Raw genomic sequence first — 11533 nt, forward strand, 5'->3', positions numbered from 1 at the left:
CCTCGAAGGAAGAGTTTCCATATAGTGACAAGTGAGAATAAATTTCAAAAAAGTATATAAATGTTTCCTTACCAATTTCCACTTACCAAAGGCACTTCACTCCCCGACAACGGCACCAGAAAAGAGTCTTGATGACGCACAAGTATAGGGGATCAATCGTAGTCCTTTCGATAAGTAAGAGTGTCGAACCCAACGAGGAGCAGAAGGCTCTGATAGACGGATTTCAGGAAGGTAATAACTGCAAGCACTGAAAGTAGCGGTAAAAAGTGATTGTGTAGTGAGGTGAAACGTAGCAAGCAAAGAGTAACAAGTAACAAGTAGTAGCAACGGTGCAGCAAGTGGCCCAATCCCTTTTGTAGCAAGGGACAAGCCTGAACAAAGTCTTATAGGAGGAAAAACGATCCCGAGGACACACGGGAATTTCTGTCATGCTAGTTTCATCATGTTCATATGATTCGCGTTCGTTACTTTGATAGTTTGATATGTGGGTGGACCGGCGCTTGGGTACTGCCCTTACTTGGACAAGCATCCCACTCATGATTAACCTCTCTCGCAAGCATCCGCAACTACAAAAGAAGAATTAAGACAAAGTCTAACCATGGCATTAAACTAGTGGATCCAAATCAGCCCCTCACGAAGCAACGCATAGACTGTGGTTTAAGCTTGTGTCACTCCAGCAACCCATCATCTACTTAATACTTCCCAATGCCTTCCTCTAGGTCCAAATATGGTGAAGTGTTATGTAGTCGACGTTCACATAACACCACTAGAGGACAAACAACATACAACATATCAAAATACCGAACGGATATCAAATTCACATGACTATTATTAATATGAATTATCCCATGTCCTCAGCTACAAAAGTAACTACTCACAAGACATAATCATAATCATGACCAGAGGTGTAATGAATAGCAGCAAGGATCTGAACATAAACTCTTCCACCAAGTAATCCAACTAGCATCAACTACAAAGAGTAATCAACACTGCTAGCAACCTTACAAGTATCAATCGGAGTTGCGAGACAAAGATGGTTACAAGAGATGACCTAGGGATTGGAGAGGAGATGATGCTGATGAAGATGTTGATGAAGATGCCTCCCCTCCGACGAGAGGAGTGTTGGTGATGATGATGGCGACGATTCCCCCCTCCGGGAGGGAAGTTTCCCCGGCAGGATCGTCCTGCCGGAGCTCTAGATTGGATCTGCTCAAGTTCCGCCTCGTGGCGGCGGCGAAACCACGAAAAAGCTCCCTATTGATTTTTTTTCCAGACCAGGACGCTTCATATAGCAAAAGAGGGGGGCTAGTGGACCGTCAGGCAGCCCACACCCGCGCTGCGCCACCAGGGGGGTGGTGGCGGAGTCGGGGCTTGTGGAGCCCTGGTGGCCCCCCTCCAGTAGTTCTTGCACCCAGTATTTTTAATATATTCGAGAAAAAATCCACGTAACTTTTGAGGGCATTTGGAGATGTGCAGAATAGTGGACTAGGATTTGCTCCTTTTCCAGCCCAGAATTCCAGCTGCCTGAATTCTCCCTCTTCAAATAATCCTTGCAAAATAAGAGAGAAAAGGCATAAATATGGTACCACAAGTAATATAACAGCCCAAAAAACAATAAATATCCGCATGAAAGCATGATGCAAAATAGACGTATCAGGACGCGGCGGCTCCGGCACACGGCGGCAGCGGCGGCTAGGACAGCGGAGAGGAGAGGATCAACGTGCTATCTCATACGATGTTAGTTTGGAAGAGAGGGATTGCATGCATCGATAATTTCATTGATCGTGCACTAGGCACATATATAGATACAAGGGTGTGCATCTTATGTCTTGTCTTTTAAGATACATACAAGTTACAAAGTCAGGGAGATGTGAGAGTTGCAATATACAAAACCCACACCTATATACGTGCACGCAGAGTATGCATGTTCAACATTATTCAACTATAGCAGGATACATCTTGACAACAGTTTGAACCAATCAGATGAAATTCTTGCAAATCGGACGAATTTTGGTATAAACACAGCGGATTTCATTTGAAATAACATAATTTGTAAATAAAACCGGACGATATATGTTGTCCGCTGAACTAAATACCTTAAACTACTCTATACTTGATGGTGAGCTCGTACGCCATGCTGGGCTGGCCGGCGGCTCCTCCTCCGTCATCGTCGCGGCTCCGCCATCATCGTTGGGCTTCAGGCAACAGAAGGTGGTGGCATCGTGACATGGCTTCCCGGCAGCTGCCTGCCACTCGTGGATGATCCTCGCTGCTTTCTCTTATGTCGTGCCTAGGGCGGCCGCAAGCACCAATGACGTGGGTGGGGAGAGAGGCCGACGTACCTTGGAGGAGGCGACATTGGCTGCGGCGATCTCAACGTGAGACCATTCCTCGTCGTACTTGGCCATCTCACGGTCGAGGCAGCAGAGGCAGCGCTTGCTCATCACTGCCATCGTAACGAAGCGACCGAGAGCCCACATGTCTGAGTCAGCAAACTCCGATCGACACGCTGCGTTGTGCCTGTCTCGTTGCCGCCGCTCCGTGTTGTCGTACTCGTGCGCCATTATGGCACTCTGGGAGGACGAAGAGTCATCGCCGCAGTCGCCGCTAAGATAGTGCCAAAAGGGACCGCATGATTTCATGATCTTATTGGGCACGGGCGCCGAAGAGCGACGCTCCGCCTGGATGGGTTGAGGCCGCAGAGAGAGACGCTCCTCCTTCACGCAACGGGGCAACGGAGAGAGCTGCTCCTCCTTCACGCGCATTGACGACGACGAGATGCGGTCTTCCTTCATGCGGCGTTCTATTCGAACGCCATGGTTGCGCGACGGACAATGTGGATGGGATGGCTCCGACTTCATGGGAAGGAGCGTCCCTGATGGATGATCCGGGCCGTTAAGGTGGAGCATGGAGCGAAGAAGCATCAACTCCATCTGCTCCTTGTATTCCGCGGTAGTGATGGTATACACCTCTCAAGCCACTACCGACGCGGACTGCTACTGCTGCTACGGTGTCATATCCTCCTAGTCGTCGGAGGATATGACGATCTCCACCTTCCTCAAGGAGGCGCTCATCGAAGAGGACGATGGCCCCGGATTTCGAGCGCGGCGTCGCCATGATCCGCCAGGGCCCGCCCTAGAATCGCTGCTTGTCGGCGACGACACCCAGGACTTGCCCATCGCCGGAGATGAGAAGGGAGAAGAGCGGGTAGAGGGGAGGTGGAGCATGATGCGATGTGGATGTCGTCGGAGCACCGTTTATATAGCGGTGGGCCGGTCAGCTGCTTAAATGCAACACAACGGCGGGAGTTAGTTCCTCGGGAACCTGCATCCGCGTTGAAGCAACCACTCCACAGAGGTTGTGTCGGTGAGCGTCGTCGTCCCTCCGGTCACATTGCAGCATCAATGCCGGTTGTTGCGTGTTCTATGCCGGCATGAATGTGATGTGGTAAGCAGCGCGTGCATCTGAAGGAAAGCGCGGGAGGGGCTGGTGGGTGGATTGAATAGGTGAGGGCAGTCAAAAACAGACGTGGTCGTGTGTGAGGACTCCTACAAAGCCTTCCACGTTTATTTTGGGTTTACGTGAGAAAATACGTTCAGACCATACCGCGGATCAATACAAAACCATGTTAGATGAGTTGGACGAGACGGAAATGCAGTCCAAACGCATGCGAAAGACTTAGGCTGCTCATAGTGAAGATGTCTTAAATGCATGGACGGTAGATGGATCAAGCTTGACATGCTAACGTACGCCTCCGCCTTGCCGACGCCAAACTGCCCACTGTCTTATTAATTATGCATACGCTGCAATAGTCTCCTAGCTTTAGATAGTTAGTGCGTTTTAATTTTATTTTGTTGCAATTTTCTGGATGTGTTTTATTTCAACTATTCTTCTTTTTTTTGCGGGTGATTTTTTTTTTTTTTGCGGGTGAATCGTTAAATAAGAACGTTGCATCAGTTTATTTTGAGAAAAGAAGGGCAGCAACTCATACTATATAAAGTACCTTTTTGGCGGGGAACCTGAGTACCTGACATATATGTATACCGCTTGCCCCGTTGCCCCGTATGTACCTGGATGCATGACAACTCTTAGAAGAAAAGAAACGACTTGGCAAAATGACCACATGTATATATATACTTTGTGGGCACCAAGCACACACGTATTTAATTAGTTGTTTGGCTGTTCTGAAAACCAATGGCGACATGTCTCCCTACACACCGGTAGGATACTACACTTGATAACGATCCATACTAGTAATTGTTGACAAGCAGACATTTAAATTAGTAAGTACGACATGATTGTGACCTATAGTCAGCACTCAGCAGCTTACTCGTTGCATACGTGGTCGACGTACGTTGGTACTGCATGGATCAATCATGCACGCTGACGCTGGTTATGGACGGACGACCTAACGTACGTTGTCGGTCCACTCTCCACTCCATGACGTTGAATCAGCAACAAACTTGCGGTGGCCTAGACACACTAATCACATGAGAGCGCATCCTACTACCTTTCTTTCCTTAATATAATTAGAGATTCTAATATAAATTACATACAAAACAAAATAAGTAAAATTATATTTTAAAATATATTTATATATATCCGTAGGTAGTCTATAGTGGCATGACTAAAAGAACTTATGTTTAAAAACGGAGGGAGTAGCTAGTTAGCTGAAAATAACACGCACTAGGTTGTTCTAGTTGCCACACTACTGGCTCAACACACACGTCCCCGCCCAATAGCAAGCGTGCACACCGTGTTACACCCCAGGCCGGGGCATGGTTACACACACATCTGTTCAACAGGACGTTTGTTCGCTTCACTTCACTGCTCATCGAAATGGACAGCAATGGCAAAATTGGATGGATGCATGCATGCATCAGGATTCGATCTCTAGCCAGCAAGTACTTTCTCGATCGTCTTTCACATATACCCTACTAGCTCTGCTGTGTGTTTGTACAGTAATGTGACCACCGTATCCCTCCTCTTCTGAACGGTGAGGGGCCGGCCGGGGCCTCTGCACTTGCCGACTCAAGCTCTATCATTGACGTGAGAAGAAAGAACTAACATTAATTGCATGTACTCCTGGGGGCCCTATTCATATTTTACCTCCGGTACCAAAGTTTCCGGCTGCAGGGGGACTATTCAAGTACAGTCATTTTGTTACAGCTTTTTCTACGGGAAAATTTAGGGTGCATCGTAATACATGAGAGAAGGTATATTGTATGGCGATCTAAGGCGAAAATTTCTTTTGAAGCTCGGCCTCCATGAATGTCAGTTTTTGAAAAACCTAAAAAATTTAAAAAAAAAAATCATATTTTTACAATTTAAAAAATCTAAAAAAATACAGATATACATGAAGGCATAACACATACGTATGCAAATTTTTAGGACGAAATACATTAAAGTGAGGGATGTATAAAAAACAAATCTAAGATCTTTTCACACATGATACTATCCATCCATAAAGTCTAGAAATTTGTTTTTTGTATAGGTCGCATTTAAAATTATGTCATCATAAATTTTTACATACATATACATTTCATCCTCGTATATTGCATTTTTTAGAATTTTGAAAAATCAAAAAGTTTAAATTTCTTATTTTAAAAAAAATAAAGTGCTCATGGAGCTCGGTCACCAAAACGCCCACTCGAAAATTTTGCCCTACAAAATTATTTAACTTTAATTGGCCCAATTTGGTTCAGGGATAATGTCATACTAAAAATAAGAATTGACTTAATTGCATTTACACAACAGTTAATTATAATTAAACAACAACGTGCCTTGTCTTTTAAATTTGGGTTAGAGCGGTTCCTCATCTCATCACAGGCCCTAGTCTGTAACGGACACGTCGTGGCCGCCCCCGATCGCCGTCGCATGCACTCGCCGTGGAACTCCTTCCTCCTCGTCCCCCTCCCACACACACCATTATCATCCCTCCCTCTCATGCGGCTCCCCTTGGGTTAGGAAGCGACAGATCTTTCGAGGAGCCGCCTAATCCCTGACGCTAGAACATCCTCATCGCCGTCCATCAACTTTACAGACTCAGATTCGATTAGGGTTTAGGTTATTGTTATATGAGAAAGTTGTGACTAGATATCAATTGAAAGGAACTGGAATTATGCTTTAGTGAGGACATATTTTGAATTTACTTAGGATCTGTTGTGGCACACGAGGAAATTCTCAGACATAGACACGAATGCGGCTAGATACGAGACAACATTGGGAGGCACGTGATGAAGCTGAGCTCCAAAGAAAGCAAGAAACGCTCGAAAAAAGGGGTGTGTAGGCAGGGAAAAACCTCTCTCGATGTGGGTGACCAAGAGCACTAGCCCGTTGTTCTCGGCCGCTGGCTCTATCTTGCCGTCCCCAGGCAGTTGCCAACTCCCGTGGGCGATCAGACGTTCGCCCTCCAGCTCCAGCAGTCGCCCCTCCGAGACTCGGGACAACATCCATCACCATGTATCCACCCTTGCGGGAGCACTCCGGCACTCGAGGAAGATCCACGCGACCCTTTCTTGGCCCGCTCGGCATTTGTCGTCGCTCCCTTCACCATGCCGAACGACGGAAAGGTCGGGGCCGGGAATCGATAGGGGCAACCGGTGGTTCTTGTTCTTGGTGGCAAGAGGAGGAAAGGACCCGATTCTGAGGTGTGGTCTCCTCTCCCTTCCGCCTCGCATCTCAAATACCCAACGGAAGATTCCCCATCAAGTACACATTGCCGCCCCAAAGAAGATATGCAGTATCGGGAGGATGGCGCACACTATAGCATGACAGCGGCATCACATGCGCAGAAATCGGGGATTCACCCCACTACTTCCAGTATGTGCGTCTCTGTTGAAACCGCCGCCTGCGCGCGCTCCCTCAATTCAAAAGCTATGAAAAAACCCATCCCGCCTCATTCCCCGAATGGATTCCGTATCCATGGTGTGTGATAAGGTGTGCCAAATGTTCTTTTCACTCGTCCCCCCGTGGGACCCCGATCATTCGGGAAATCAGTGAGGATGACCTGGTCGTCCTTGCCTCAATGCGACCGGGGATCCGTCTCAACTTGCCGATTGAGCACGCAGAGTTCAAAGCTCTCGTCCGCCCAACTTGTGGAATCTATCTTCCCGAAAGATAGCCGATCACTACCGACTGCGGACATACTCGTATGACCGGGTAGCCGGAATTCGTCACTCTTGAATTTGTGGAGGTTTGCCGAGAGTGCGAATGCCGCAGCCCCGGTTTACAGCCCAAGAATCTCCAAAACACCGGAGACATCGAAGGAAGTCATTCACTCGGTCTGCAAAACCTCAATCGATTCGGGGGCTACTGATAGGGTTGTACATTAGGGATAGGCCTACTGGCGTGCTTCCCTAGGCCCACCTAGGACCCCTTATGGACATCAGTGTCCTTGAATTCACCGTTGTAACCTCGACCTACTCGTCTCAGCAACCGTCACTCGGCTTGCCCGGAGTCACTCGGATCACCTTGTACCAGTCGATGCTTCCTGGAACTCGGACCACAGCAAGGCGAAGGCACCGAAGAAGCTGCAATGGCTAAGGACTTAATCCATCACATGAATTACAGTGAAGGCCCGCGTTACTAGTAACGCCGAGAGTTATATCCGTCGTTTCTAGTAACTTCTCTATTTATTAGCATTAACTCACCTTGTAATGAAGCCCGGCCGGTCGTGGCAACAATTATATAAGTCATTCCCGGGCTCGAGCTCAAGGGTTCAGCACCTTGTAATCTTTCATACCCCATAAGAAAACATCAGCCTATGGGCTCGAGACGTAGGGTTATTACCACTTGCGAGCGGGTCATGAACTCGTATATTCGAGTGTATTCGCTGCACCTAGTTAGACTTCACCCCTCCGTTCGTACCCCTAGGTACTATTGTCAGGGTCATTCCCATGACTCGGCGGTCCGATGGGCACCTTGACCATCGACGCGGTGTGAACGTCGTGTGACGCTGCTCCAGCTATTTAAGACGCCCGACGCCCCCAGCCCTAGCACATCCGCCTCCTCCCTCTCTCCCCCGTAACCCGAGCACTTCCCTCTTCAAGCCCGTTAGCCATGCCACCACGCCGGCGGCATTACACGATCCAGCATCGTCTCTTCCTCCTTCAGCATGTCTGAATCCGAAGGGAAGCACGGCTACCTCTGGAACCAGAGGAGGATTTCGAGGAGGGGGTGAGGGAGATGGGGAGGAGCCCGACGAGGAGCCACATGCGTCGGAGGAGGAGGGGTCGTCGTAGGAGCCGACGGAGAAGACGCTGGCGGTCGCCGATTTGTGGCCGGAGCAACTGACCATCCTCAGCCCCATCCGCTTGTAATCAACTGCTGTGGCCAGGCGTCGGATGAAGGAAGTGTAGGCGACGCAGGCTCCGACACAGACGGATCAGGCTATCTTCGACGAGGAAGAAGATTAATACACTAGTTAGTACATAGGATATATTTTGCATGTTTTTTATGAATATGAGGGATGAAATATGAAAGAGTTGGATATGAAGAGGAAAATTTGAGGTGTGATCGTTCAGTGTCGACGCGTTCAGGCACATCCACGGGTGTTTGAAGGACCGGATTTGCAAGGTACCCCTAGATGGTCTAAGAGAAGGATGGGTCCTCAAAATAGTTTAACTTCTCAAAAGGTTCCTTTTTGTGAAGTTAAAGCGGTCAAACTCTCAGAGGTTTACTCCCTCAAATTCTTAGAAAAGATGTCGTCCCATCTCTCAAATTTGAGCAGTGGAACTGTGGAAAGGTGTTCTCAGCAAAAGACCCATTCCCTTAGAGCATCTACATCTGGACATCATAAATTACCCTCATACGATTCATAAACGTGTCCGGTGAGTGACTGGACAGAAAAGAGAAAGAAAAAACGATTTAATCGGACCCTTCATATCGTTTTTATATGTCTCGGCTGTTAGCGAACCCTTATATCCATCTTAAATGTGGAGAGGACATGATGGATCGTGGACGCGGCCGGTCAGTCCGCTACGCTTTTCTTTATTTTTTTTATTTTTTTTGTCTTTCTCTTCACCAATCATGTGCAAGTGATCGAACATTGTGAAAAGGAATCACATTAAACAGACGCGTTCATGAACGTTTAAGAGATCAAATTTACAAGTTCGGTCTCTAGATGCTCTTACGCGGCAGCCTCCTCGTCGGTGCCTTCCTCCTTGCCCCCGGCGGTCACCACGCATGCCCACTGGCACCCCGCCTACCTTTCATTCCACTTCTCTTCGTTCACCGGCGGCACTACCGTAGCTGAAATCGACGCATCTAGCTGCCGCCACAGCAGTAGACGTCGCCGAGAGTTTGTTGACTGGAGGGCCACCGTAGGTGTCGGAGAAAAACATCACTTACTAAATTTTACATTTGACCCGGATGGGTTTTTTTACATGCATTTAGGCCAACTCCAGCGCGCGACACGCGCCCAACCTGCGTGTCTATATCTAGATCGGTCCGTGGTCGGGTCAGTGCGTCCAAAGCGCGCCCGGAGAGCTCGAGGGAGGGGGGATAAAGCTAGGGTTTGGGGTCGGTTTCGAGGAGGCACTAGGAGCGGAGTGGACGCGTGCACTGTGCCGGTCCACGGCTTCCTCATAAGAAGGACGGCGACTGCCCACCTGAGTGAATGGCAGGTGGGGCTACCGGGCCTGTACAAGAAATACAGGTGATGGGTCGTAGGTGGCCGCCTGCCACGCATCTCAACGCGGACGAGAGGAGGACTCGAGCGCGTCCGCTCGTTGTCTTCCAGGACCCAAACCAGATGCATGTTTGCGTTGGAAATGGGTCGACGCGGACACAAAATGTACAAAAAGCGTCCACGACGGTCCGCGTTGGGTCATGAGGTTTGTCCGCTTTGCTCCGAACAAACAGGCTCGGTCCGAATGGAGTCGTCCGTTGGAGTTGGGCTTAGGGGTTGTTTGGATTGTGACTTTCTTTGCCATATTTTATCACATTATTTTTGCCACACTTGCCTTATTTGAGTTGCTCAAATTGTTAGCCACACATTGGCTTGACTAAGGAAATCTTGTCACACTTTTTGTGTCAATGACATGTGAGGTTTAATACTCATTAAAAAATGTTTGCCTTAGGTATGGCTAAAATCAAACACTCACCTAACTTGATAAAACTTGTCTAAGATAAATTGTGACAAAGTGTGGTAATGTGTGGCTAGGAACCAAACAACCCCTTAGTTTTGGTCCACGTATGGTATGCCCATTGCACACAACGTACCTGCATGGGCACATTTATGACTCATCTGCCGTGGTACACGAAACCAAATGTGTTCAGACCAGCGTCGTACCGGATGGTGCCCAGAGGGACTGACTCCCGCTGCGCTGCAGGGGAGCTGGAAGCCACTACTCCACCTACTACGGCATATACCAATTCACTACCATGGAATGGCATGGCAGACCACGCACCGACAAATCCTCCTTGCCAAACCAGGAGGGCCACGCGCATGTCCATGGTCCACCATGAGGCCCCCGAGCAAGCGAGGAGATCCATTGCCACAAGATAAAAAGAAGCCTGCGCCAAATGGGATTTTCCTGCAAGGAGGGACACGGTGAAATCCAGGAGATGCGGCGTAGAGCTCTGCTTGCTTGGTGGTGAGTCCGTCCGTCCGTGCATGCATCCGGCCAGTGGTAAAAGGCGCAGCTAGATCCACAAGAGTTTCACATGACATGCTTGCCGGCTGGGTTTCTTCTTCACATGACCAAATTCCAACAGCGATCCATGTATGCATGAACCAACGGATGCATGATGTGCAGATACAACAAATCCCTTTACTGCTGACAACTGATAGCCGTACGCAGGCAATTGCATGCATGGCATCAGTGGCGTGAGATAATCACGTGTCGGCCGGTAATGTGAGTGAGTGGGTGCGTGGCAGGAAATGCAACGAGCTAAGTAATTGCATGTGCATTCGTGGTGTGTCTTTACTTTGTTTGTCGATTCCCTTGCTTGATTACAAGGTACTACTCGCTTCGTTTTTAAATATAAGACCTTTTAAAGATTTTTTTATAGACTACATACAGAGCAAGTTGAATGAATCTATATATTCTAAATTATGTCTATATACATTCTTATATAGTCTATAATGAAACCTTTGAAAGGTCTTATATTTAGAAACAAAGAAAGTACATAAGTGTTATGGAGAAGAGAAAAATGGATGCCACGTGAGCCGACCGACCATCTACGCATTGAGCCAAAGGTAAAATTAAGATTTAAGAGCATGGCCAGCCAGCTTAGGCTTTTGCGTGACCGGTCGAGCAGCTCATGCTCATGCATGCATGTGAAGATTAATTAACCGCCCACGTAATCCTGCGTCATGCCCTTAGTTAGATCTACTGCTTTTCTTTTTCCACCGGGGCATGTAGCACGTACTAGTACGTATGCGCGCATGTCTCTGCAGCCCATCGATCTGGGTGTTTTTTTCTAAATTAATGGTGTGTTTGCTCAGATCTCCGACTAACACATGCATAGCGGTGGGTTAATTAAACAACCAGTACCCATTGTCTACGTAATATGACGTGAGAGCAAT

Source organism: Hordeum vulgare, chromosome 7H (genome assembly GCF_904849725.1).
Source record: "Hordeum vulgare subsp. vulgare chromosome 7H, MorexV3_pseudomolecules_assembly, whole genome shotgun sequence".
In the NCBI taxonomy this organism is placed as follows: Eukaryota; Viridiplantae; Streptophyta; class Magnoliopsida; order Poales; family Poaceae; genus Hordeum; species Hordeum vulgare.